Source organism: Mauremys mutica, chromosome 1 (genome assembly GCF_020497125.1).
Source record: "Mauremys mutica isolate MM-2020 ecotype Southern chromosome 1, ASM2049712v1, whole genome shotgun sequence".
Lineage (NCBI taxonomy): Eukaryota > Metazoa > Chordata > Testudines > Geoemydidae > Mauremys > Mauremys mutica.
Window position 1 is genome coordinate 373,693,990 of NC_059072.1, and position 26,484 is coordinate 373,720,473.

At 53.4% G+C, this 26,484-nt stretch overlaps 2 long non-coding RNA genes across 2 annotated transcripts; both read right to left on the minus strand.

Annotated features, from left to right (window-relative positions):
* Nucleotides 1–10,851: 10,851 nt before the first annotated feature.
* Nucleotides 10,852–16,821, minus strand: LOC123362145. The gene is made up of 3 exons (XR_006576354.1): nucleotides 16,690–16,821; nucleotides 15,156–15,293; nucleotides 10,852–11,548 (listed from the first exon to the last, which is right to left on the minus strand). It is a non-coding gene; the product is annotated as an uncharacterized LOC123362145 (long non-coding RNA).
* Nucleotides 16,822–16,869: 48 nt separating this feature from the next.
* LOC123366519 lies at nucleotides 16,870–25,517 on the minus strand. The gene is made up of 3 exons (XR_006578117.1): nucleotides 25,466–25,517; nucleotides 19,475–19,567; nucleotides 16,870–17,040 (listed from the first exon to the last, which is right to left on the minus strand). It is a non-coding gene; the product is annotated as an uncharacterized LOC123366519 (long non-coding RNA).
* Between the last annotated feature and the right edge of the window lie 967 nt (nucleotides 25,518–26,484).

Sequence of the window (26,484 nt, forward strand, 5' to 3'; positions counted from 1 at the left end):
CGGATCGCCACATTCAGGTTTGGGGGTGACATCTCTCTTCCAGCCCCCCCTAAATAGGTGGTGCCCCCATCCCCGCTTCTCTGGCTCAGTGCTAATTTCTGGGGTGGGGGCCGCTAGCGGCGGTGGAGCCCGCCGGGGACCAGAATCTGGATGGGATCGGGATCTCCCGAGCGGGCTGTGGGTGGCGAGCGGAGGGATTCACACCTGAGGGGGGAGGAGGCGTTTTGGGGGAAGGTTCCCTAGTTGGGGGGGGGGACAATCCACGCCGTTACTAACTGAGCCCCCCCCCCCGAGGTTGCGGGTTCCCGACCCGCGGCGGGGAAGGGCGCTGCTGCCCGGTTGGTTTCACCAGCTGTTCCCCCCTCGCCTTCGGGGGGCGCTGGGCTCGGGAGCGGAGCGACCTGGTTGGTTTAGCCAAGTCTGCCGGGGCCCCCCCGCTGAATGCCCGCTGGTCTGTTTGAATAGAAACCCGCCCACAGGGTGACGGGGGGGGTGACTCTGAGAATCTGGAAAAGAGGAGACGAAGCGGGGCCCTGGCCCCCGACTCCAGACACGCCCCGGAACAGGCCGCCCCGGAGCAGGCGGAGGGAAGTTGGTCTCTCTGCCCCAGGGGCAGGACAAGGGGCCGTGGGTGCAAACTGCAGCCCAGCAGCTGTAGCTGAGATCTCGGGACACTTCCCACGGGTGAGAGCGGCGGGCCCGGGACAGACGCGGGGGGGTGGGGGTTGCATGGAAATGCCTTTGCTAGAGGGTCTGGGAAGGAGGCTGGAGCCCGCTGTCTGGGGTGGGCTGGACCCAGCAAATCCTGCAGCTTGGCGGGGGTTAGACGGGATGAGCCCGGTGGTGCCTTTAACCCCACGGGGCGGTGATTCTAGCGGCAACTGGCCCAGCGAAAAGAGACACCCTCCCGCTGGGCAGGGGTACGGAGGCAGGAAGGCTGATGGAAAGGAGCGAGCTACAGCGGAAATTCCCACCTCTGAGGTGGAAGAAAAATGTAGAGAGTTTAATGGGCTCAGAGCAGCAGGACCGGATCATTTCCATCAGGGGGGTTTGGATTAAATCAAATTGATTTAAATCACTAGTCAGGAAGACTCAATTTAATCATGGATTTCTACACAGAAGTGCATTCTTGTTGGTTGTTATAACCTTTAGTACATATTCTTCACAACTCAGAGGTAGATGTAGGTTTCATTTGTAGAAGGTACACATGATAGATTTTGAAATAGTGATTTATTTTGAAAACTTTTCACATTAGTTTTAAAGCGATATCAGAAAATGAATGATTGTTTGGTTCTTCTTCGAGTGATTGCTCCAATGCATTCCAGTTAGGTGTGCGCGCCGCGCGTGCACGGCTCTTCGGAAGATTTTTACCCTAGCAACTCCGGCGGGCCGGCTGGGCGCCCCCTGGAGTGGCGCCGCTATAGCGCTGAATATATACCCCAGCCGGCCCGTCCGCTCCTCAGTTCCTTCTTCCCGCCCGTGACGGCAGTCGGAACTGTGGAGTGCTCAGTAGTCCTCCACATCCCTAGCTCTCTCTACTGGTTTTGTATATAGTTCTTTACTGTTAGTATAGTTAGTTTTAATAGTTAGTTAGTTTAGATAAGGATAGGGGGAGTATTTTCTCCCTCCCCCTCCCCGGTGCGGGCTCATGCCCAAGGCACCGGGCTTTAAGCCCTGTGCAACGTGCCAGAGGCCTATGCCAGTGGGTGACCCTCACGGCTCCTGCCTCCGTTGCCTGGGCGAGGCACACCGAACAGATAAGTGTGCCATTTGTTCGGCTTTTAAGCCGCGGACGCGTAAGGACAGAGACAGTCGCCTCAAGCAGCTCCTTATGGAGGCGTCCCTCCAGCCCCCGGCACCGTCAGCGCCGGCACCGAGGGCTTCTTCGGTGCAGAGTGCACCCGCGGCACCGACCGGCGCCGGCACCGTGGCCACGGTACCTAAACCGCCGCCGAAAACGACCCGGCACCGCTCGCTCTCGCCTGCACGCAAGCAGAGACTGGCGAAGGCTGTGGCGAAGGCACGCACAGAGTCCGCTACGAGAGTGGCTGCGGCAGTGCGTAAAACGGGCCCTGAGCCCTCGACTCCGGCTCCGCAAGCGCCGTCGAGTCCGGCACCGCCACGCTCCCCGGCACCGACCGAGGTGGAGCCAAGGCTGCCTTCAACGCCGGAGACATTCTCCTCTGCCAGAGACCTCATCAGGCTCATAGAGGCTCCGAGCCTCCGGCACCGCCGGTGCGGGCTGTTGTCTCTCTCGGCAAGCCAGCCAGGATGACAAGACTGCCCTCGGTTGACGAGCGGCGTGGAAGACGGTCGAGGTCCCGGTCCCGGTCCCGGCGCAGGTCCCCGTCCCGCCGCTCGGAGTCTCGTCGCCGCTCCTCCTCGCGGCACCGAGCACCGTCCCGACGCCGGTCTGAGTCCCGGTACCGTTCTCGATCTCGGTACCGGTCGCACTCCCGGCACCGATCCAGGTCACCGTACCGTCGGTACCGTCGGAGGTCGTCTCAGCACCGCGACTCCCGGAGTCACTCCCGGCACCGCGGATCCCGGTCCTGGTCGAGCTCCCGGCGCCGGTCGAGCTCCCAGCACCGTCGGAGTCCACGCTCACGGTCACCGTCCCGTCGGCGCTCTGCGTATCGACCCTCGGTGCCGTCGGTGCATGGCCTCCCGCCGTCAGCGGTTCAGTCCGTCGGCACTACAGCACCGCCTTGGCCATCCCGCACGGCTTCCGTAGCCTCCGGGGCCGATGATACTACCCACCGGTGGCCTACCCCACAAGGACTTCCGCATGAGCAGTGGGGCTACTGGGTCCCGTGGGGACAGCATGAAGGTCAAGGTATCCCGTTTCCCAGGAGGGATGTGACCACCAGCACCAGGGTCCCTGAAGCGACTGTTAGCCGGCCGCCTCCCTCTCCTCCGCACGAGCCATCTGCTCATCCGGTCCGCCAATCGCCCACGCTTCACGGTTCGGAGGAGGCTCACCCACCGGACGTAGAGCCGGAGCCGGTTCTGCAGGGTGCATCTTCGTCATCCTCGCCGGACGAGGCGGTGGCAGGGGCTGCGACCAGCGAACCCCCGCCCATCGACCTCCGGGCCTTCCAAGACCTGCTTCGCAGGGTGGTGGCGTCCATGAATCTTCCTGTAGAGGAGGTCCAGGAGGACGAGGACCCAATCACCAACGTGGTGGGTGCGGATGCGCCCGTCCGCGTGGCGTTGCACTTCGTCCGGACCATTCAAAAGAACGCCACTACGCTATGGCAGACCCCCGCTTCTATTCCACCCACAGCACGCGGGGTCGAGCGGAAGTACTCAGCCCCACCATCAGGCTATGAGTACCTTTACTCTCACCCAACCCCGGACTCCCTCGTGGTCCAATCTGTTAACGACCGGGAGAGGCGCGGCCAACCTGCCGCTGCGCCTAAATCCAAGGAAGCCAAGCGCATGGACTTGCTCGGCCGTAAGATTTACTCCGCCGGGGGTTTGCAGCTGAGGATCGCAAACATCATGGTCCTCCTCGCCAGGTACGTCTTTGACATTCTGACGTCCCTGGCGAAGTTCTCGGAGCTCCTGCCTTCCACATCACGCCAGGAGTTCTCCGCCTTGCTGGACGAGGGGAAGAAGTCCTCTCGGTCATCTATTACGGCCGCCCTCGACGCCGCGGACTCCGGGGCTCGGACCTTGGCATCCGGCGTGACAATGAGGCGCATCTCCTGGCTGCAGTCCTCCACCCTGCCGCCGGAGGTGCAATATACACTCCAGGACCTCCCCTTCGACATCCAGGGTCTGTTTTCCGAGAAGACGGATGCTCGGATCCAGACCCTGAAGGACGGGCGTGTTGCCATCCGCACGCTCGGAATGCACACGCTGGCGACGCAGCACAGGCCCTTCCGGCCGCAGCCCTCCCGCTATCAACAGCGTTATCGCCCCTACACCAGCAGACGTCCGACCCAAAATCGCCGTCGTCCGTCCGGCAACCGCCGCAACCAGGGCCAGGCCGCTTCCAAGACCCCTCAGGGGGCTAAGCAGGCCTTTTGATGGGACGATCGAGGACGGCCCATCACTCTCCCTACCGGATCCTTCCCCTTTATTTTACAACCGCCTTTCCCATTTCTTTTCGGCGTGGTCCCGCTTAACATCGGACAACTGGGTGCTTCAAACGGTCCAGTCGGGATACCGCCTACAATTTGTTTCGCCCCCGCCTTCCCACCCACCCTCCCTGTCCCTCTTCAGGGACCCCTCTCACGAGCAAGTCCTCTTGCAAGAGGTTCGGACTCTGTTGAGCGTGGGTGCCATAGAAGCAGTGCCTCAAGACAGGCGGGGCAGGGGATTCTACTCCCATTATTTTCTCATCCCCAAGGCGAAAGGCGGGCTACGTCCTATCCTGGACCTTCGCGAGCTGAACAAATATCTGCTCAAGCCCAAGTTTCGTATGGTGACCCTGGGGACCATTATTCCTTCCCTGGATCCGGGAGACTGGTTTGCCGCCCTCGACATGAAGGACGCCTACTTCCATGTCGCGATCTATCCTCCTCATCGGCGTTACCTTCGGTTTGTGGTCAACAACGCCCACTACCAGTTCGCCGTGTTGCCATTCGGACTCTCCACGGCACCGAGGGTATTCACAAAATGCATGGCAGTCGTAGCAGCAGCCCTCCGCCGTCGTCAGATGCACGTCTACCCGTATCTCGACGACTGGCTGGTCCGAGCTCAGTCCCGTCAGCTCGTGATAGAACAGATGGCAGAAATTCTGTCTCTCTTTCAGCGGCTTGGTCTTCTCATCAACACCGAGAAGTCCACTTTGCTCCCAACGCAGCGGCTGGAGTTCATCGGAGCGGTTCTCGACTCCACGGTTGGCAGGGCCTCTCTTCCCCGCGCCCGGCACCAGACGATGACCTCCATCATCCGGAATCTCGTCGCCTTCCCGACCACAACCGTGCGCTCCTGCCTACGCCTTCTGGGTCACATGGCCTCCTGCACATATGTCACCGCATATGCGCGGCTCCATCTTCGCCCCTTCCAGTCCTGGCTCGCGACGATGTACCGGCCTCATCGAGACCCCATCGACATGGTGGTCACGGTCAACAGGACGGCCCTCGACTCCCTCCGCTGGTGGCTCACCCCGGAGGTCGTGTGTGCGGGGGTCCCGTTCCATCCTCCTCGCCTATCCGTTACGCTGACGACGGATGCCTCAGCGCTCGGTTGGGGGGCCCACCTGGGCGAGCTTCACACCCAAGGCCTTTGGTCGCCCCAGGAACTCGCGCTACACATCAATGTCCGCGAGCTCCGTGCCATCCGCCTCGCCTGCCGGACCTTCTGCTCCCACCTACAACGCCGTTGTGTAACAGTACTCACGGACAACACCGCTGCGATGTACTATGTAAACAAGCAGGGCAGAGCCCGCTCTTCTCCCCTCTGCGAGGAAGCGATCCTCCTGTGGGACTTCTGCGTGACCCACTCCATTCACCTAGAAGCGTCTTTTCTTCCGGGAGTGCAGAACACGCTGGCCGACCATCTCAGCAGGTCGTTTCTCTCCCACGAGTGGTCCCTTCGTCCCGACGTTGCACATACGATTTTCCAGAGGTGGGGGTTTCCCCGGGTCGACCTCTTCGCCTCCAAGGCGAACAGGAAGTGTCTCCAGTTTTGCTCGTTCCGAGGTCACTCGCCGGGCTCTCTGTCGGACGCGTTCCTGTATCCCTGGCAGACTCACCTCCTCTATGCCTTCCCTCCCTTTCCTCTCGTGCACAGAGTGCTCCAGAAGCTGAGGAGGGATCGAGCCACCGTCATACTCGTGGCTCCGGCCTGGCCGAGACAGCATTGGTACACCCTGCTGCTCGAGCTCTCCGTTCGGGATCCCATCTCCCTCCCGTTATGGCCGGACCTCATCACGCAGGACTTCGGCAGACTCCACCATCCGAACCTGCAGTCCCTCCATCTTACAGCCTGGTACCTGCGTGGTTGACCCACGCAGAGAGGGACTGTTCGGCGGCCGTGCAGCAAGTCCTGCTAGAGAGCAGAAAGCCTTCCACTCGCTCCACCTACCTGGCGAAATGGAAGAGGTTCGCGCTCTGGTGTGACCAACGAGGGCTTAACCCTTTCGTCGTACCCATCCCTACCATCTTGGACTACCTTTGGTACCTTAAGGAGCAAGGTCTGGTGGTCTCCTCCTTGCGGGTACACCTGGCAGCGGTGTCCGCTTTTCGTCCTTCTCTGGAAGGTCGCTCCATCTTTTCCAATCCGATGGTCTCCCGCTTCCTGAAAGGCCTGGACCGATTGTACCCGCCGGTGCGGCGTCCGGCCCCAACCTGGGATTTGAACCTCGTCCTGTCCAAACTCATGGGTCCGCCATTCGAACCGATGGCCACGTGTTCTCTCCTTTACCTCTCCTGGAAGACGGCCTTCCTCGTCGCCATAACATCGGCCAGACGAGTCTCGGAGCTCCGGGCGCTGACGGTAGGTCCGCCATACGCTGTCTTCCACACAGACAAGGTGCAGCTTCGTCCGCATCCGGCCTTCCTGCCAAAAGTGGTCTCGGCTTTCCACCTCAATCAGGACATCTTTCTCCCGGTCTTCTTCCCGAAGCCCCATGCCTCGCCTCGGGAACAACAGCTCCACACCCTCGACATCCGTAGAGCGCTCGCTTTTTACATCGAGCGGACGAAACCTTTTCGGCGTTCTACACAACTCTTCATAGCAGTCGCCGATCGCATGAAAGGCGAGCCGGTCTCTTCCCAGCGCATCTCCTCCTGGGTAACTCAGTGCATCAGAGCATGCTACGAGCTGGCCCGCGTGCCCCCGGGCCGCTTCACCGCTCATTCCACGAGGGCGCAAGCCTCGTCTGCCGCCTTCCTGAGCCAGGTCCCCATCCAGGACATCTGTTGAGCGGCCACATGGTCTTCGGTCCACACCTTCGCCTCCCACTATGCGTTGGTGCAGCAGTCTCGAGACGACGCAGCCTTCGGCTCAGCAGTTTTACACTCTGCCATGTCTCACTCCGACCCCACCGCCTAGGTAAGGCTTGGGAATCACCTAACTGGAATGCATTGGAGCAATCACTCGAAGAAGAAAAGACGGTTACTCACCTGTAGTAACTGTTGTTCTTCGAGATGTGTTGCTCCAATCCATTCCAGACCCGCCCTCCTTCCCCACTGTCGGAGTAGCCGGCAAGAAGGAACTGAGGAGCGGACGGGCCGGCTGGGGTATATATCCTGCGCTATAGCGGCGCCACTCCAGGGGGCGCCCAGCCGGCCCGCCGGAGTTGCTAGGGTAAAAATCTTCCGAAGAGCCGTGCACGCGCGGCGCGCACACCTAACTGGAATGGATAGGAGCAACACATCTCGAAGAACAACAGTTACTACAGGTGAGTAACCGTCTTTTATTTCATTTACCAAAGGTAATTGAAGCAGATATTTATGAAGTCATTGGGAAGTGAACTCTCTCCAATTCAACAGATTAATCATTAATATTTGGAGGCTTTTCTTGCCAGGCTGTATTAGGAGGAGAACACCACCAGACAGACATTTACAGTCTTTGATTTAACTAAAACAACAATGTTAAGTATTCTGGATTTTTTCTTCAACAGCAAACAGAATATTTTAACAAAACAAGCATATCAATTTTTGAATTTAGTTAAATAGTAAAGTTTTTTAAAATCAGTTTTGTTTTTGTTAAAATTGTTTTTAGCTAAAATAGTTAAATGAAATATTTAAAAAAAAACAACAAACTTTAAAAAAAAAAAACCACCAATATTTGCTGTTAACAAGCATGTTACCTCTGGAGACACAAATGCACAGTTTGAGAACGGCAAAACAAAGCATCTCTGATGGTCTCTTCTAGACTGAGCACTGAGTCCCATTGGGTAGATAGAAAGATTAACCTAAATAATCTATACAGAAGCCCCTGGAACCCCATAAAAATTGAGTCCCTAATCCATGAACGACTGGAACTCATTTACAAAACTTTTCTTAAACATGACATGAATATATTGTCTCATACTATAGAATTAGAATGTATAATCCCTATTCCATGATGAGAGATCTTTCAGCTATAATGTATCTTAATTAAAACTATTTTGAGATCTTTTCTTCAAAAGGCATTTTATAAAAAAAAATCTGATTTAAATAAAAAAAAATCTGAATTTTTTTTAAATCATTGCTTTCTATCCACCCTGATTCCCATCCCAAATCCTGAAAGAACTGACCCAGGAGATTGCTAGTCTGGTTGAAAGGATTCTTAATGTCATACCTATATTTAAGAAATGGGGAAAGAGTGAGTGGGGCAATTACAGATCTGTTAGTCTAACGTAAGCAATAGGGAAGATTTGTGAACAAACTATGAAGGAAAGAATAATTCAATTCATGGAGGTAAACAGAACAAGGGGGTTTTGATGCAATATGTAGGTACCACATGAACCTAGTCTGATTGCGTCAGACTAACCTGATTTCCATCTTTGAGAAAATCATTGATTTTTTTACATAAGGAAATGCTGGGACTTCAGGAAAGCATTTGACACGGCACCACATGGGAAATCATTATGTTTGTGGTGAGAAATTCTCAGGATGAATTTAAAGCTAAAATCCCAGCTTACTTTTTCTCAGTTTACTTATTGAGATCCTTTAGGTACTTCAGAGTTTAAGAGGAGTTGAAAGTTGTTTCAAAATGAGTCCAACTATCTTACGTACACGTCTTTCAGCTTTTTAAACCTTTCTTTTTAAACATAATTAGGCAGGTAAGGATTAGATTTGTCTTGGTAATCGTCAATGGGCATGGTTTCACTGCACACACACAAACCAATGAAAAACTATTTCCATCCATGATAATCCAAATTTACAGACAGGCAAAGTAAGGAAAATGCTGCTTGAAAACTTATTGAAGTTTGATTTAAGGCTCTTTCCTGTGTGTATTTTGACATGACGTTGACACTTTGTGTGTTATTAGTTATAAAGCTTTAACCCTTTGGATCTCAATGTGTCCTGCCATGAATTACTGACTGTTTCCCCCACCCTCCACCCCCATTGTCTGACACCCCTCCGGTAATTTCCTGCAATTGTGAACATTAAAACGAATACAAATTTAAAACAAAGCTTTAAAAGAAACAACAGTTTTGTGTGTCAAAATTATAGCTCACCTCTGCTGTGTATCTGAACCTCAAGAATTGAACTCGTCTGTCTGTATATTGATCTTTTAACCAACTCTCTCATTCTTTTCTAATAAATTTTAGCTGAGTTAATAAGAATTGGCTGTGGCGTGTATTTTGGGTAAGATCTAAGTTATAATTGGACCTGGGTATGGGGCTGATCCTTTGGGATTGGAAGAACCTTTTCTTTTATATGGTGAGATAAGATTCTCAGTGATCATCATCATATCTGACGTGTGTGTCTGGACGGAGGCCTGAGGCTGGGCACTTGAAGGGAACTGTGTTGTTTGGACTTGTGAGTAACCAGTGAGGTGCTACAGAAGCTGTTCTGTGCTGGTTGGTAAACTTCAGTATTGGAATAACCACCAGCTGCTGGGGTTTGTCTGCCCCGTTTGGTTTGCAGTTCACCCTGATTGAGTGACCTCAGCTGGCTCCCCCGGGCAGCACCTTCACCACAACCATTGACAAGTTGCTAAAGAGGTCCCTAAGGAAGGAATTCTCTCTCCTTCATAACTGTTCTTGCAGAGGTGAGTCTCGAGTTTGGTATGGAAGTGGCCTAAGCATTGCCAGAGAACTAATTAAATTAATTCCTCATTTAATCACTCACTGGCAGGATTTTGTGGTTTGCTGAAGTTTTTTTGTTTTGTTTTTTTCTTCTGAAGTACCCTTCCAGACTATGGAAATTTCCTTTTAAGGCAATAAACCCAGCACAGCATCAGACTCACCTTTCCCTTGGGTGATTTCTGAGTTTTTACCTCCAGTGCCATTCGATAGAAGCACTTCGTTACCTTTCACCAATTTCAACCCTTCTCACTAAAACAACAAGCAACTTTGTTTACAGACACCTGTGGGTGTTCTCACGTGTGCGGCACTGTCGCAATTTGCTACCTCACCTCTGTCATCCCCTGGCCCAGTGGTTACTGGCTGGGGGGGACTGGGTCACTCCTGGCACTAGTTTGCATCATTAGGAAATCTCTATTTTAAATGTGGACACAAACCAAGCCAGGTCTTTTTCAAATGTTGGAAACTTTCTGACTGCGCTGTAAGAAGGTATCTCAAGCTGAAGAGCTTTCTGTGCATTTCAGCGTGTTCTCCAAAGGGAGCTGGGGGCTGCACGGAAAACAGACAAATTGTCTCTGCCGTAAAAACATTCCAGTTTCTTCCACGAGAGGACAGGACGGACGATCTACTTCTCTCTGTGCTTAAGTTTCTCCTGTGACACTTGAGATAGCTCTGTTCTGCAGCTAATACATGATACAGTTGGGAAATGAGCTGTACCCCACCAACGGTCTCCAGGTATGTTTTGGGATTAAACAGATATTTTAATCCATTTTTAGAGTTGTAGAGAAACTCACTACGATGATGGTGTCATTTTAAGCTCCTCTGTACCAATGTGAATTAACCGTCCTGTTACAAGCGGTAAGTCGCACAGGAAGAATAATCAAGGACTCTTATTACCTAGGTGGAAGACACAAAACCTCTAGTTACTGCTGAAAGCAAAGACACGTTCTCACATTGATTTGGGGAAAGTACCTGAGAGAGTGAGAGCTGCCTCGGCTCTCTCCCTCTGACCCGCTCTATTGTACATGTGAGGAAAATGACCAAACTCTCAACCTTCCTTCTGTCCGCAGCGTGTGCTCCACAAATGCAACAAGACGCATCTACAATGATTTTCATTGTGTTGTGTATTTCTAACTACAGAAATTATTCTCCCTGGGTGTGTAAGCAAATGAGTGTGTCGTCAGACGCTACCGGTGTGGTGCTCTGCTCAATGTTGGTAACAGTCGGCTCCCTGCGTGTTCCCTCTGTGTGCTGGCCCGGCTCTGCGCAGGTCGCTGACGCTGCAAACCCCAGGAGAACCCCCAATGACCACAGACTCCAGTAAGGTACGGAGGCAGGTCGGCCAGGTGTATTATCGAAGAGAAACACAGTCTCCAGCTCACTGTTTACTTTGCGAGACTCCAGCTTTCCCAGTGCACAGCAGCCTTGGGTTCCTTCCCTGCCTTTCACCCATTTCAACCCTTTCCTGTTCAAACAACAATGAGCAGCTTGGTTTACAGTTTGTTGAGCCTGCTACTTATCGGTCTCACCTAAAAAGGGTTCCCAGGTTGCAAAGTGGAGCAGGGTCAGGTTAGGGGGAAACGCCAGAATAAAGCAGCCCTGCAGGTATCAGGGGGTAGCCCTGCTAGTCTGTAGCCACAAAAACAAGGAGGGATCTGGTGCCACTGGACTCCTTGTTGTAGCCCTGCACTGCAGGATGCAGTTCAGAGAGAAACTGTGGGTGGCGAGCGGAGGGAGTCACAGCAGAGGAGGGAAGAGTCGTGGTACCAGTTCAGTGTAGGGGTGTCACTGAAGTATTTTCTGAGTTTCTGGGGCGTGTGAATTCCTCCATTTCTGGAGCTGCTTCTGCATCACCTGAAAGTACAGGCCAAAAACAAGCCATGAAACACTTGACCAGGGCCGCCTGGGGGGTTTGTGGGGGGGGCAACTAGAGCAATTTGCCCCAGGCTCCACAGGGGCCCCCCCAAGAGAACGGGTGAGTCTCCCGGCCCGGCCCTACCCCGCCTCTGCCCCTTTCCTGGAGCCTCAGCGTATCCAGGAGCGTCTCTGAACAGCTGCAGCCTGGCTCCGGCGGGGCCAGCGCTCCGCCCCACTCAGAGCCACGTGGTGAGGGAGTGGGGCTGGGAGCTCACACCCCGCTGGAGCTCATAGCCCTGCCCCCTTACCACACGGCTCTGAGCGGGGAGGAGCGCTGGCCCCGCCGGAGCCAGGCTGCAGCTGTTCAGCGACGCTCCTGGATACAACACGCTGAGGTGAGGGGGGAGCCGGGGATAAGAGGCCGAGGCTGGGGCCAGGGGCAGGGAGTCCCGGGGACAGGGAGGGGGCAGAGGTGGGGTTGGTTAGGGAACGGGGGGGTTGGATTGTGGGCGTTCTGGGGGGGGGTGTCTGTCAGGACTCAGCAGGGGGGTGGATAGGGGTCAGGGCAGTCCGAGGACAGGGAGCAGGGGTGGGGTCCCGGGGTGGTGATGGGGGATCTCTGGGGGACGGTGAGGGGACAAGGAGCAGGATGGGTCGGGGATTCTGAGGGGGGGGCGGGCAGTCGGGGGGGCAGGAAGTGGGTGGGGGTTGGATAGGGGGCAGGGCCAGGCTGTTTGGGAGGCACAGCCTTCCCTACCCTAAAGCTCATTCAGCACTTTGAGGCTTGCAGAAGAGCCAAGCTGTGAGCTTTTCCATTAGGGCTCCCATCCCTTTCACTTCTCAAATGCCAAATTCTAGTCTGTATTTAATTTCAGTGCCACAGGGAGATTCATGTCAGGGGAGGGGAGCTTCATTTCAAATTAGCCACTGGGGGAAGGATCACATGAGAAGAGCAATATCCTTCCCAACCCTACCAAGGGAGACCCCCCTCCCCTGCATTCCCTGAGGCTCCAGAGGGGTTAATTCAGTGGCTCTCAAACTTTTGTCCTGGTGACCCTTTCACATAGCAAACCTCTGAGTGCGACCCCCCTTTAAATATATAAAAAAAGTGTTTTTAATTTATAACACTATTATAAATGCTGGAGGCAAAGCAGGGTTTGAGGTGGAGGCTGATAGCTCACAACCCCCAGTAATAACCTCGTGACCCCTTGAGGGGTCCAGACCCCCAGTTTGAGACCCCCCTGGGTTAATTTAATTTTAGCACTCTGTGTCTATTCACATGCATGTGCTATTTTGAGCTTTTCAGTTTTCACAACATAGGCTCATCCCAGATTCTGGAACAAGCTCAAATGCTCACTTCGTGGAGTATGTACATAGTCTATACTAAAAACAAACCCACAGTAACCATCTCCAGTTTGTGAGGGACCCCATGGAGCCAGTGTCTAGGAAATAGCTAAATGCATGGAGGTTAAGTCCATGAATGGCTATTAGCCAGGATGGGTAAGGAATGGTGTCCCTAGCCTCTGTCCGTCAGAGAGGTGGAGATGGAGGATAGGAGAGAGATCACTTGATCATTACCTGATAGGTTCACTCCCTCTGGGGCACCTGGCACCGGCCACTGTCAGTAGACAGGATACTGGGCTAGATGGACCTTTGGTCTGACCCAGTATGGCTGTTCTTATGTTCTAAGCTAAATGAACCCAAAGTTATGGAGACAGATATGAGTCAAGGAAGCCAGCAGAGTATCAGAAACCTGGAAAAATCCCTGACTGGTTGGGCTCAGATGTTTGGTCACAAGCTGAGGTGGTTCAAAAAAGTTTTGGATTTTTTTAAGCAGAATTTTTTATTGTTTCTTTAAACAAACACAGCAAGCAGCAAATATTTGGCCACACACTTCTGAAACCCCAAACCATGTGCAGGTTTTGGCAGACTAATTTCAGCTTTTCAATTAAAAAGAAGACCACAACAGATTTTGAAGGAAAGCAGACATTGTCCGTGATTTTTTTCTGCTTTTTAAAACCCTCTAGTTTTTGATCCAAAAAAAAGTTGACGGAAAATATTTGTCCAACCCTTTTGGGTGCCTTTTAGCACTAGCTGATGCTGAGAACCAGTGATACCTTGTAAAGAAGTTGGCACAAACCCAGTTTTGAGAGGAGATGCGGAAGGTTTATTTTTCCCAGGGCCACCTGTGGGGGGGAGCAAGTGGGGCAATTTGCCCGGGCCCCGCAGGGGCCCCCATGAGAATATAGTATTGCCATTTTTTTTTACGGAAGGGGCCCCCAAAATTGCTTTGCCCCCAGGCCCCCTGAATCCTCTGGGCGGCCCTGCACTAGATGGTAGAACCGGAGCTGAAAGAAGTGCTGAGCGTGCAGCTTTGCACACACATCGGCCGCAGGAGCCTTTTGGGTTCTCACAGCCCCCAGGAAAAGCCCGACATCCAGGGTGCGGGTGTAACGTGGGGAGGGGAGGGAAGGAAACGGGGGAACAAGCACATTCACTGAGGCCCATCAGGCACTAGCCAGCGCGGCCTAGGGAGCGACAGCTCCTCAGAGCAGCAGCCAGCACGTTTCCAGCCTTCACGAGGGCTGAACGCGTCAATAATCAGCGAAGCCTTAGGAACTTTGGGTAACTCCAGCAAACAATTTTTACTCCTCTCCCCCATCCAGATAGACCCCGATTCCTAATCCAGCCACACGTCTCTGCACAGGGCCGGCCAGAGGGGCTGGGGGAGGGTCAGTGGCCGGATTCTTTAAACTTTAAGTCGTCTCCTTAATCCCGTGTCCAGCTGCCTGGACCGTAGGCAGCAACCTGGTGAGGAGAGCAGCCTCCGGGGAGCTGGGACGTGGCCCACGGTGCAAGCGGACGGGACAGGAAGTGGAGTGAGCTTTGCATCCACCCTCCATAGCCCCACCCAGCGCCGCTCTGCCAGCATGCCGGGAAAGTACCTGCCCCAGGTGCAGACCTGCCACTGGATACTTCCCCTCGGAGCAACAGTCACACTCTGCCTCGTGGGCTGCTCCAGCTGCCCCTAGCTCGGGTCCCACGGCAAAGCCACCCCTGAGCCCCCTTAGCTCCTGCCAGCGCTGTGCTGGAATCGCAGGCTCAGAGGCAGAGGATTTGATGGGTAAGATAAGGCAGCTGCCTTGGATATTGGCTTGTCTAGCTCTGGAATACACCTGGCTCTTCAGCTAGAGAGCTCCAAGCACTTTACAAGGGAGTGTCATTCCCACTTTACAGATGGGGAAACTGAGGCATGGAGCAGGGACGTGACCTGCCCAAGGTCATCCAGCAGGCTAGTGGTAGAGCCAGGAATAGACCCTGGGTCTCACGAGTCCCAGGCCAGTGCTCTTTCCACTAGGCCACAGTGCGGCACTGCCTTTATTGGGCTTTGTGTTAGTAACACACGGTCCAGCTGTCCGAGGGGCAAATGTTAAAATTTGTTTGTCTCAGGAAGAAATAGGTTAAAACCTTATTTTGCAAATAGTTTTGTGTTGCCACCTAGGGGATATAACGGTTGACAGGATCTTTGTTTCTCTTTACTCATTTGACACTGTAATGAAAATTGATTTTTAAAAAGCCTTGTAACATACACTATTGCACATACCTGCTTTAGACTTCATAGTCTTCTTTTTCCACCAACAGTATCCTACAGAACCCCCTACAAGAATCACTACTATGCTCAATGGGACACAAATGCTTATAATGCGGAGTAGGTTTTCACGTCCTCCTGGAACGTTTGCACCTGCAAAACAGTAAAACGATTACGTAAGCTGGCACTGCCTCCCTCCCTGTGGCAATTAGCTGTTACTACAGCTTACGCCATACAGCCAGGCATTCTGCTAGAAGGGCCGTGGGCTGAAAACCCGCAGGTGGGCAATCCGGAGTGACTGCACGGGAAAGACGGGGTACATGGTGGTAGCACTGGGCAGGAAATGCAGCAATGCTAGAGAAGAAGGGACACCAGACGTCCAGCTGGGGAGCAATAAGAGCAGCCGGTTGAGACACAGCCAGGGTCTGGCTCATCGCAGGGTGGCCAGTAGCAGATGGACTCATGGCAGAGCAATTACGTGACCCAGAGCAAAGTTCCTAATGGGGTGGGGAAGAAGTTTGGTTAGACTGGGCAGCTGCAGCAGGGTGAGCCGGAGAACCCCTGTGTGCTGGCAGAGTTGGAGCACGGAAGTTACAGGATCCGAAACACCCCCCCCCCCCATGTCCTTTAATAAACCGGAGTCCTGAGGTTACAGATTCCAGAATTTGGTTTCCTGAATGCACCAGGAAAGCCTGGTGGGGGGAATGGAGGGTCACAAACAGGGAGATAACAGGACACCTGGAACTTGGGATTGGTGCTTTTTATTTATCGATAAATTGAAAGAGAAAAGTTCCCTAAGTTCTACATTAATCAACCCCTGAAAACCTTTGACTGAGCTTCCTGTCTCACCAGAAGGAGTTCAAATGCATCATTGCAACTCTGGCCTGTTGAGTACGTTATCCGAAAGATGGCTTGAAAAAGCACATTTTTGGCCACACTGTGTGTCTGGCCTGGTGCCCATGGCCAAGCAGAAAGCTATGCTAGGAGACGCTCTATCACCTTCTGCCCACCTACAGAACCAACCACAATCCCAGACACTGCACTCCTCAGAGCACAGGGACTGCTGAGTCTGCCAGTAGGGAAAACCCACTGGAGGCAGAGACAGACTCTGCAAACTCATCCTGGGATCTGAGAGTCAAGCTGGGCTCTTCCCGCCTCAAACATCACCAGAAATAGAGATCCAATACTGTGCCCTTAGTTACACGGGAACGTTTCCACTGAGGACTAATGGGATTACAGGGGATCAAAAGAGGGCATCGTTTGGCCTGCAGTGTCGTTATTACTGGTGATGTAGTGAGAGAAGGAAGAACCCAACTCGATCTACAGTTCCTTGCTCCCATCATAGCACTGACTGTTAAAGCTCCATTTCTAAAAACAGATCACAGTAGATACAGAGCAATAAGAGAAAAAACTGATCCCCAGGATGCTTCTCTTAATGTCACTTCTCACAGCAGGCTCCTGCTTCAAAATTATTCTAAAGGGCTCGTGGGCTCCTCACTGAAAGGACAAACGTCACATCACAGTTGATAAGGGAACGTCACTGACCTACCTTGGGTCTCTTTCTGCATCAGCAGGACAGTGTGTAAAGTTTGGGGGCTGTTCTCATATAAACTAGCATGACAGGTGTAGTTCCCGAAGTCAGCGGGGGTTACATTCTTCAGTAGCAGAGATGCGTTGCCCTCGGACAATCCCTGAGATGTGAACTCCGTTCTCCCCTTATATCGTCCAGACTGATACACCGGGTGGTTCTTGCCATTGAAGTAGCTTTTCACGACTTCACTCCCTGACCGCTGCCAGTTCACTGTAGGGTTTGGACGACGGTCGGCGGCTCTACGTTCAACAATGCAGGGCAGGAGCACGTCTTCACCTTCATCCGCTTCAATTCTGACAGGGTCACCGGCTGAGAGAGAAGGAGAACATGGCATCACTCAAAGGCAGCTGAAACCATTTCTATTGTCCTTGCCAAGCGATACAGCCTCTAGGGCCGTGGCTGCTGGCATCACGTGCTCATTCTAAGGCGAATCCAAGAACAAAACCTTCAGGGGCAGCTAAGTTGCCTCAGGACACAACCCGTCCACCCGAAGGGTTAAAAGCACAGGAGGACGTAGCTAAGGAGAAAGGCTCCCGCGTTCCTTTCCATCCTCCTCTTGTCCACAACGCTGTCGGTAACACGCCAATGCTCAACTCCTATCTTTGGCAGATCTCCAACAGCAATAGGTCCCCCACTGTCATCGCACCCAGAGGGAAACCCCACAGGCTCGGCTGGGAGCAGATCCATCATCTCACATTCGTGCATTATTGACCAGCCCATAACACCCAGCACTGCTGAGGCCAACAGCGAGGTTTTGTGTCAGTGAGTAAGAGACCTGCACCCGCCGGGGGGAACTTCCCTGCAGAAACTGCTCCTGAAGGGCGTGGGAGGCTGTGACATCTCAGTCAGTTATTTGTGTCCAGACCCACTGCACTCCCCCTTCCCCTGGGACCCCGCGTCTGCCAGGATGAAGCGCCCCTCCCAACCTTTAAACATGCCCCGGTAGGACAGCCGCAAGCGTGACAGCTCCCAGGCTGGCTGACGACAGGGATTGAACCAACGACCTCAGAGCAAAAAGCATTGGAGAGTCTTTAGTGGAAGCTGTCAAGAGCCAGGCTCCCCAGCAGAAGCTGTCACAGACTCTCCACCTGTGGGGTGTGACCAGCTAGGGGATGTGTCACAACCCCGCCTCCCCCCTGTTCGGTTATCCAAGCAAAACATGTAACAAATGCCTGCTGTGTGCAGCGTGCTGATCCCACCAGGATGCACAGCTCATCATAGTTCAGTCCATCACCTCCTGTAAAGAGGCCTTTGCACCGTGTGAATCACCTGCAACCATCCCGTTCCCTCCTGACCCACAGACGGGTTTGAGCCCCTGACGGTCAGAGCCCTATGCTGGGACCTCACTACTTGAGTGACAAGATCCTCAAGTAATTGCTAGCCCCTCTGCAGGCCTGACACCAGTGGAGCCTGCCTGCCCCCCCCAGCTTTGTGGTTAACACAGGGGCCTATGACACAGGAGATCTGGGTTCCATTCCTGGCTCTGTCACAAACTCTGTGTGCGACCTTGTGCACAAATCACTTAAGCTGCGCCTCACTTCCTCATCTAGAATGGAGACCATCCTTCCTCTTAGTCTTTGTGGTGGGGCCATGCAGCAGCTGCCTGCAGAGGCTGGGGCTCATGGCACTGGGCAGTACGTGCATGGGACTATGAGCAGCAGCTAGACAGGGGATCTGAACTCTGGTACCCGCTTTCTCAACTCAGGGAAGTTTCCCAGAAGCTACAGGTGTCTCGCCTAGCGGAGCAGCTTCCTTTGAGATTCAAACAAAGGGGTTTCTTAGTATTCCTGTAGGTCTCTAAGGCAGCATTACATAAGCCAGGATTAATAATGGATAAAACTCCTACACCTTGGAGGCTGGTTCGGCGGAATGGAAGAGATATGCAGTAATGGGATTATGGGGGGAGGCTTGAAAGGGTTAAAGTGGCCAGGTGGGACAATTAACTGCCCAGGCTGCACCAGGAGCAGGAGTTGGGAGTAGGGGTTAATTCAATGAGGCTGGGCTCCATGACGTAGGTTAGGACAGAATTGTGCAGGGCCTTGCACTTGAGGCAGCAGAGGAGGAGCCGCCCGGGGGAGGTGCAGGGACAGCCAGGCTGGGGCAAGGAAAATCATTTTAGCATGTGCTGGATGGAGGCCGTGTAGGTGTGAGTGGGGACAAGGGCCGATGTTTTACCTGCGTGGACAGACAAAGGGCTGGATTTTCAAAATGCCGGGGAAGAGAAGTTTGTACTGAGGCTTCTATTACTCCTCCGTCCTTTGAGAGCCAGATCTTGCCGTGTGCTTTGCTTCGTATACCGACTCCACCGTCCTCCCTCCCCCATTCTGTACGGGTCCATTTTCATTCTTTGGCCTATAGCCAGGCTCGGGGTGTGTGTGTGGGGGGGAGGTGATGGGGAGTGAGAACAGCCCCCCCCCCAAACAACTCTCACAGGCTGGGTTTTGAACCCACAGCCCAAGCACTGGCTGGGTACAGAGGGGCAGGCAGCAGGGCTGGGTGCACTCATGTATCTATAGCGACAGCACAGAGCCGGCTCCGGGAGCAGCTGCCCTGCTGCGTGGTATCCCACCCTAGCAGCAATGAGATCTATCAGCACAGAGCCTCCCCACCCATGACCCAGGGGTTGCATGTCAGGGACACTGCAGACGAGAGCGGTTGAAAAGCTACAGAGACGTTCGGGGAAACAGTCGGACTTTTTCCAGTTTGGTATAAAGGTAGCAAGAGTGTAGATAGTTCAGCTTACCTGCCACAAGGACAACGGAAAAAAATCCCGCCAATATCCACACGCTGCTGTGCGCTGCCATGTCTCTCGTTGGTTTTCAGACCCTCTTCTGACCTGCTTGTTAAAATAAATAATGTAATCCCGTCACATACATCTGCAGGGGTGTTGCACAGAAAGTCCAGACCATCCTTATTAACCCCGGCAAGCTGAGCCGCTTGGGAACAGAGGCCAGCTCAGCCGCCTGCATCACTGTACAGGATAATTGGTCAGTAATATTGTGGTCGGGCCTCAGGGCCTCATCGCAGACCAGGGCCCCACTGTGCTGCACTGGGCACACCCAGGAGAAGACGTGCCCGGTGGGGCCAGGGACCGGCTACACTGCAGCTGCAGGGAGCCTCCCAGCCCGGGCAGACAGACTCACAGCAGCGAGGCTCGAGCCGGCACGCTGGAAATAGCAGTGTGGGCCTTGCAGCTCCAGAGGAGACTCCAGCGAACCACCTGCACTCAGACCCGGGGCCAGGTGGGCTTGAGGGCCGAGTTATGGCCCGAGTCACAACAGCTCCATGGCCCTGGTAGCGTGCTAGCTCGAGCCCTGTTCGCATGACTCTGTCTACCCAGGCTGGCTGCCAGCTGCTGTGTAGACGTAGCCAAAGAGTTCACAGTTTAAGTAAGAGACGAGAGACACCAGTGGGACCAGCCAGGATGAACACCAGGAAACGGACGAGATTGTATTGGTCAGCACGACAGGCGCTGGTCACGTCTGTGATGTCGATTATATCAATATCCTCATTTAATACCAGACAGTCCAGTTCCCCCGTCTGAGTATTTAGACATCTACCATTTGTACGCAAGCACTTATAAAATGTGTCACTGTTTAGCTGTCTGCCATTGTGTGATGTAAGGCTGCCCCTGCCTTTCTAACTGTGCCGGGCCATTCACCAGTGCCCTGCACTTTGCATGGTCATTAACATTGATGCAAAGGGAGTGAAAAACTCTGCTCTTCTAATTTGAACTTTCTCCTTTGCAAGTGACTTCACAAAATGCAGGACACGAGAAACTGGCCCAGCATCTGCAGCCACAGAGGACATAATAGTTCTCTCCATTGTGTAAAGATGAGCCCAGCAAAGGACTTGTACAGCCATGACTTATGTGAATAAGTCGTCCTCACCTATTTCGACCATCCCTAGGAAGCTGCTGGCACCCTGCAGCCCAGGAACTCAACCGCTAGAACAGGGCCTCATCCTCCCTGATTGATCTAACCTCGTTGTCTCTAGCTTGCTTGCTTATATTCACCTGCCCCTGGAAATTTCCACTCTTGCATCCCAAGAAGTGGGCATTCACCCACGAAAGCTCATGCTGCGAAACATCTGTTAGTCTATAAGGTGCCACAGGATTCTTTGCTGCTTTTATTCTTTATGGTTGTTTCAATTAACTAATTTGCCCGGTACCAACGTTAGACTTAGCGGTCTGTAATTGCTGGGATCACCTCTAGAGCCCTTTTTAAATATTGGCATTACATTACCTATCTTCCAGTCATTGGGTACAGAGGCCAGTTTAAAGGACAGGTTACAAACCATAGTTAATAGTTCCGCAACTTCACATTTGAGTTCTTTCAGAACTCTTGGGTGATGCCATCTGGTCCTGGTGACTTGTTACTGTTAAGTTTATCAATTAATTCCAAAACCTCCTCTAGTGACACTTCAATCTGTGACAGTTCCTCAGATCTGTCACCTACAAAGGACAACTCAGGTTTGGAAGCTCTAACATTACATTAATGTAAACGAGTACTGAGCCAGGTTCTGCCCCTTCACAGATTTCACATGGAGAGGCAGGAAAATGAAGTGGCCCTTAGTCAGCCCTGCTGTTCTCACAAGCCGCCTCCTGGGCAATGCATGACCCTGTCACATCTCCTGGCACCAATCCTCGTTTGCTTACAATCACTGCCACGCGGGACTCAATGCACACGCGTGTGTGTAAAGCAGAGACCCGCACGCGCTGGTTCCACACCTGGGCCATGCAGACGCCGCTCACTGGGCACTGGCGCAGCCCCCGCTGGGCACAGAAATCAATTCGCCTCCTGCCCCCCAGCCCGGCCCTGACGGGGCACGAGCCCCCGACCGGGGGCTGCCGCTGGCGACCGGGGTCTGAGACACTCGGCAGAAGTTCGGCGAGAGAGAAGCAGCCCGGCCGCTGCCGCGGGAGCCGGAAGCCCAGTTCCAGCCGCAGGGGCGGGGGCGGCGCCCCGAGAGGGGGATCGGGGGAGGGGGGGAATGTGTCTCCCCCTCCTCCCCCCAGCTCCGAGCTGGGGGCCAGGACAGAGGCAGGTATGTGCAGCCGCAGCCTCCTTCCCTGGAGCGTGTCCCAGCCACAAGCGGAGCCCGGTTACCGGCGCCTGGCTCGGTGAATCGCTGCATCTGCAAACAGCTGAGGGGCCGCGATCGGTCTAACCCCCTCGGCTGCTGCAAAACCCGCCGAGGACACCGGGAGAGAGGAGCCAGGAGGAGCCGAGGGGGGAGCAGAGGCCAGAGAAAGAGGCAGGACAAGAGCCGCAGTGACCCACCCACCGCCTGGGTGCCCTGCTCCGTCCCATCTAGCGACTCCGAGACACCCTTAAGGCAGCGCAGCTCCTGGCAGGCATCACCTCCCCCCAGCTGGACTGGCCGGGCAGCGCTCGGGCTGTGGAATAGGAGCGCTGCAGCCCGGAGGTCAGTCTCCCAGGTGTTGAGGCCCCATGGCCTAACCCGGAGGAAGCGGGGGACCCTTTGGGGGTCTGGTGTGCTGAAGGGATTCAGCCAGGAGACTGGTTAAGAGCTGCGGCAAAGCTCAGATCCTGCGGATCGGGGACAATCAGCACATTAGCACACGCCTACTTTTTGTGCCAAAATCACTAATAAAAAATATCGACTAAGACTGGTCCTAAGACTGATCCTTGAGGAACTCCTCTGATAACCTCCTTCCAGTCTGAGAGTTCAGCACAACCCTCTGCCTTCTCCCCCCAGCCAGTTCCTCACACCCCTTACAATTCTCGTACTAATCCCCCATCTTCTCTAAACTGAATGATGATTTCCCATGTGATGCCCTGGCAAACGCTTGCTTGAAGTCCAAGTATATCAGATCCCCTGCATTTCCTCGTGTAAAAGATCAATGATTTCCTCAAAAAAGGAAATCAGGTTAGTCTGACACAATCTACCTTTGGTAAACTCATGTTGCATCAACCCCCCTTTTTCTGTTTACCTCCATGAATTGAATTTTTTTCCTTCATAGTTTGTTACAAAAATCTTCCCTACTACTCAAGTTGCACTAACAGGTCTGTAATCGCCTCAATCACTCTTTCCCCATTTCTTAAATATAGGTATGACATTATGTGTTATTATTAAATATCCTTTCTACCAGACTAGCAATCCCATGAGTCAGTTCTTTCAGTATTCGGGATGGAAATCAGGGTGGATAAAAATCAATGCTTTTAATTTTAAAATCTGATTTTAAAAAATTTAATTTAAATTGGATTTTTGATAAAATGCTTTTTAAGGAAAAAACCTATCTAAAATATTTTTAAATAAGATACATTATAGCTCAAAGATCTCTCATCATAGAATAGGGATTATAAATGCTAATTCTACAGTATGAGACAATATATTCAAGTCATGTTGAAGAAAAGTTTTGTAAATGAGTTCCAGTAGTTCATGGATTAGGGACCCATTTTTTGGGGCTCCAGGGGCTGCTGTATAGATTATTTAGGTTAATCTTTCTAGCTACCCACTGGGACTCAGTGCTCACTCTAGAAGAGACCATCAGAGATGCTTAGTTTTGCAGTTCTCAAACTGGATTTAATGTCTCCACAGATAACATGCTTGTTAACTGGAAAAATGATTTGTTTGTTGCTTTTTTTAAAAAAAAATATTTCATTTAACTATTTTAGTTAAACAATTTAAACAAAAAGAAACCTGATTTTAAAAACTTGACTGTTGAAAATATTATATGAATGTTTTAATTTAACAAAACAAGCATATGTTTGCTGTTGAAGAAAAATCCAGAATACTTAACATTGTTTTAAAACAGTTTAAACGTTTGCCTGGTGATATTCTCCTCCTAATACACCATGGCAAGAAAACTCCCCAAATATTAATGATTAACCTGTTGAATTGGAGATAGTTCACCTCCCAATGACTTAATAAATATCTGCTTCAATTACCTTTGGTAAATGAAATAACCAAACAATTGTTCATTTTCTGACACAGCTGTAAAACTCATCTGAAAAGTTTTCAAAATAAATCACTGTTTCAAAATGTATGGTGTGTACCACCTTCTACAAATGAAACCTGCATCTATCTCTGAGTTGTGAAGAATTTTTATTAATCTTATAACAACCAACAAGAATGGACTTTTATGTAGAAATCCATGATTAAATCGAGTCTTCCTGACTAGAGATTTAAATCAATTTGATTTAAACCAAACCCACCCTGATGGAAATGATCCGGTCCTGCTGCTCTGAGCATATTAAACTCTCTACATTTTTCTTCCACCTCAGAGGGGGGAATTTCCGCTGTAGCTCAGCTCCTTCCATCAGCCTTCCTGCCTCCGTACCCCTGCCCAGCGGGAGGGTCTCTCTTTTCGCTGGGCCAGTTGCCGCTAGAATCACCGCCCCGTGGGGTTAGAGGCACCACCGGGCTCATCCCGTCTAACCCCCGCCAAGCTACAGGATTTGCTGGGTCCAGCCCACCCCAGACAGCGGGCTCCAGCCTCCTTCCCAGACCCTCTAGCAAAGGCATTTCCATGCACACCCCCCCCCCCCCCCCGCGTCTGTCCCAGCGCTGGGCTGCAGTTTGCACCCGCGGCCCCTTGTCCTGCCCCTGGGGCAGAGACCAACTTCCCTCCGCCTGCTCCGGGGCGGCCTGGCCTGGGGCGCGGCTGGAGCCGGGGGCCATGGCCCCGCTTCGTCTCCTCTTTTCCAGAGTCTCAGAGTCACCCCCGCACCCCCGCGGCGGTATTTACATTTATAATGCAATAGAGAAGCGGCATTCAGCAGCGGGGGTGGGGGGAGGGGCGGCCAACTTGGCTAAACCACCAACCAGGTCGATCAGCCTCCAGCGACCTGCGGAAGGAAGAAAAGCGGCGCGACGAACCCAGGTGACCGGGCAGCAGCAGCGCCCTTCCCCGCGGCGGTCGGGAACCCGCAAGGCGCTGGGGGGAGGGGGCGCTCATCGCGAGTAAGGGGGCGGGGGGCTGTGTCTCCCCCCCAGACGGGGGACCCCCCCCAAACGCCTCCTCCCCCCCTGCTGTGACTCCCCCCGCTCGCCACCCACAGCCCGCGGGGGGGGGGTCCCGTCCCGATTCTGATCCGCGGCGGGCTCCGTCCTGGGGTGGGGTGCGGCTGGGGGGTCCCACCGCGCCCCCCGGGGCTTCCCCCCCGCACGAGACACCCCAGAAATTAGCACCGGGGGGGCACCACCTGCAGGGCCGGCTGCAGGCACCATGGCTGCTTGGGGCTGGAAGCCGCGGGGTCGGGCTGCTGGTACGGGGGGGGGGGCGCAGTCAGGCGGCCTGAGGTCTGCGCAGGGGCGGCTCTAGGCACCAGCAAACCAAGCTGTTGCCTAGGGCGGCCAAATGTAGGGGGCGGCAGACTGGGCCGGTGGACCTGCCGCAGTCATGCCTGCGGGAGGTCCACCGGAGCCGCGGACGAGCGGACCTGCCGCAGGCATGACTGCGGAGGGGGCGCTCGTCCCGCGGCTCGGCTGGACCACCCGCAGGCATGACTGCGGCAGCTCAAGCGGAGCCGCCGGACCCGCGAACCGTCCGCAGCCGTGCCCGCGGGAGGTCCGCTCGTCCCGGGGCTCCGGTGGACCTGCCGCGGGAGCTCAACCGGAGCCGCGGGAAGAGGGGACCCGCCGCGGGACCGAGGAAGGGCGGCGCAGCACACCGCGCTGCTTGGGGCAGCCTATTTTCTAGAGCCGCCCCTGGGTCTGCGGGGAACGGGCCGGGTACGCGGAAGGTGCAGGACCGGCTGATTCTTACCTCCGCCGCCGGCGCAGCTCCCTGCCAATGTCCTCCCAGGAGCCGCTCCTGCGTCTAAATACACAAAACACAAACATTATCTCCCCATCTGTCTTTATGGTTGAATTTTAATCATTGATCGTGCAGGATCCTTAACCATCTCTGGTCATGCGTCGCCAAAGGACTAGCGCCTCAGCTAATGGAAGTGGCATCATCCCTCTCCCTTCCCTGCTTTCTCTGCTTGGAGACAACCCATTACCTTAAGTGGATCTATATTGATTTGCACGAACCCAGTCTTACCCAAGGCAATTAAAGTAATGTATTTCTCTACTAGGAATATAATAAACAATTTGGTTTTCTAATTTTTAAGCGCTATTAGCCAAACTAATTGGTGTATACAAGATATCCCTGTGTCTTATCTCAGTTACTCGTGTGAAATGTAATTTATTACAGTATTTGACATACAAGTTGTTATTTCCATTATAAACCACTATTTTCAGTCTCTGGTAATTTTCTCAAAAATTCTCTTTTAGCTGAAGTTAGTCATGCTTGATTTTAGTCTGCGAGATGCTGTGTGACAGGTGCTCTGGTATATAATTTTAGCCCACAAAAGCTTATGCCCAAATACTGTGTTTGTCTCTAAGGTGCTGATACAGACTAACAAGGCTGCTACTCTGAACCCTGTCATAAGGGAATGTGCACAAATACCTTCCCCCTGCAAAACCACAACACCCTGGCTGGGGATGGCAGAGGCTAGAACCGGGCTGTGCAGACTGGGGTTTAAGCGACGGTCCCTGCTCAGGTCCTGAAGCCTGGGAGGGAGGTGGGTTTCAGAGCCCAAGCTCCAGCCCCAGCCCAGAGGTCGGCAGAGCTATTTTCAGCCCCGCAGCCTGAGCCCCCAAACCTGAGTGTGCAGATCCTGGGCTCTGCTGGGCGGTTTTGTTTGTTTATTTTGCTGTGTAGACCCTAAAACAGGGCCGCCCAGAGGGGGGGGGCAAAGGGGGCAATTTGCCCCGGGCCCCGGGCTCCGCAGGGGCCCC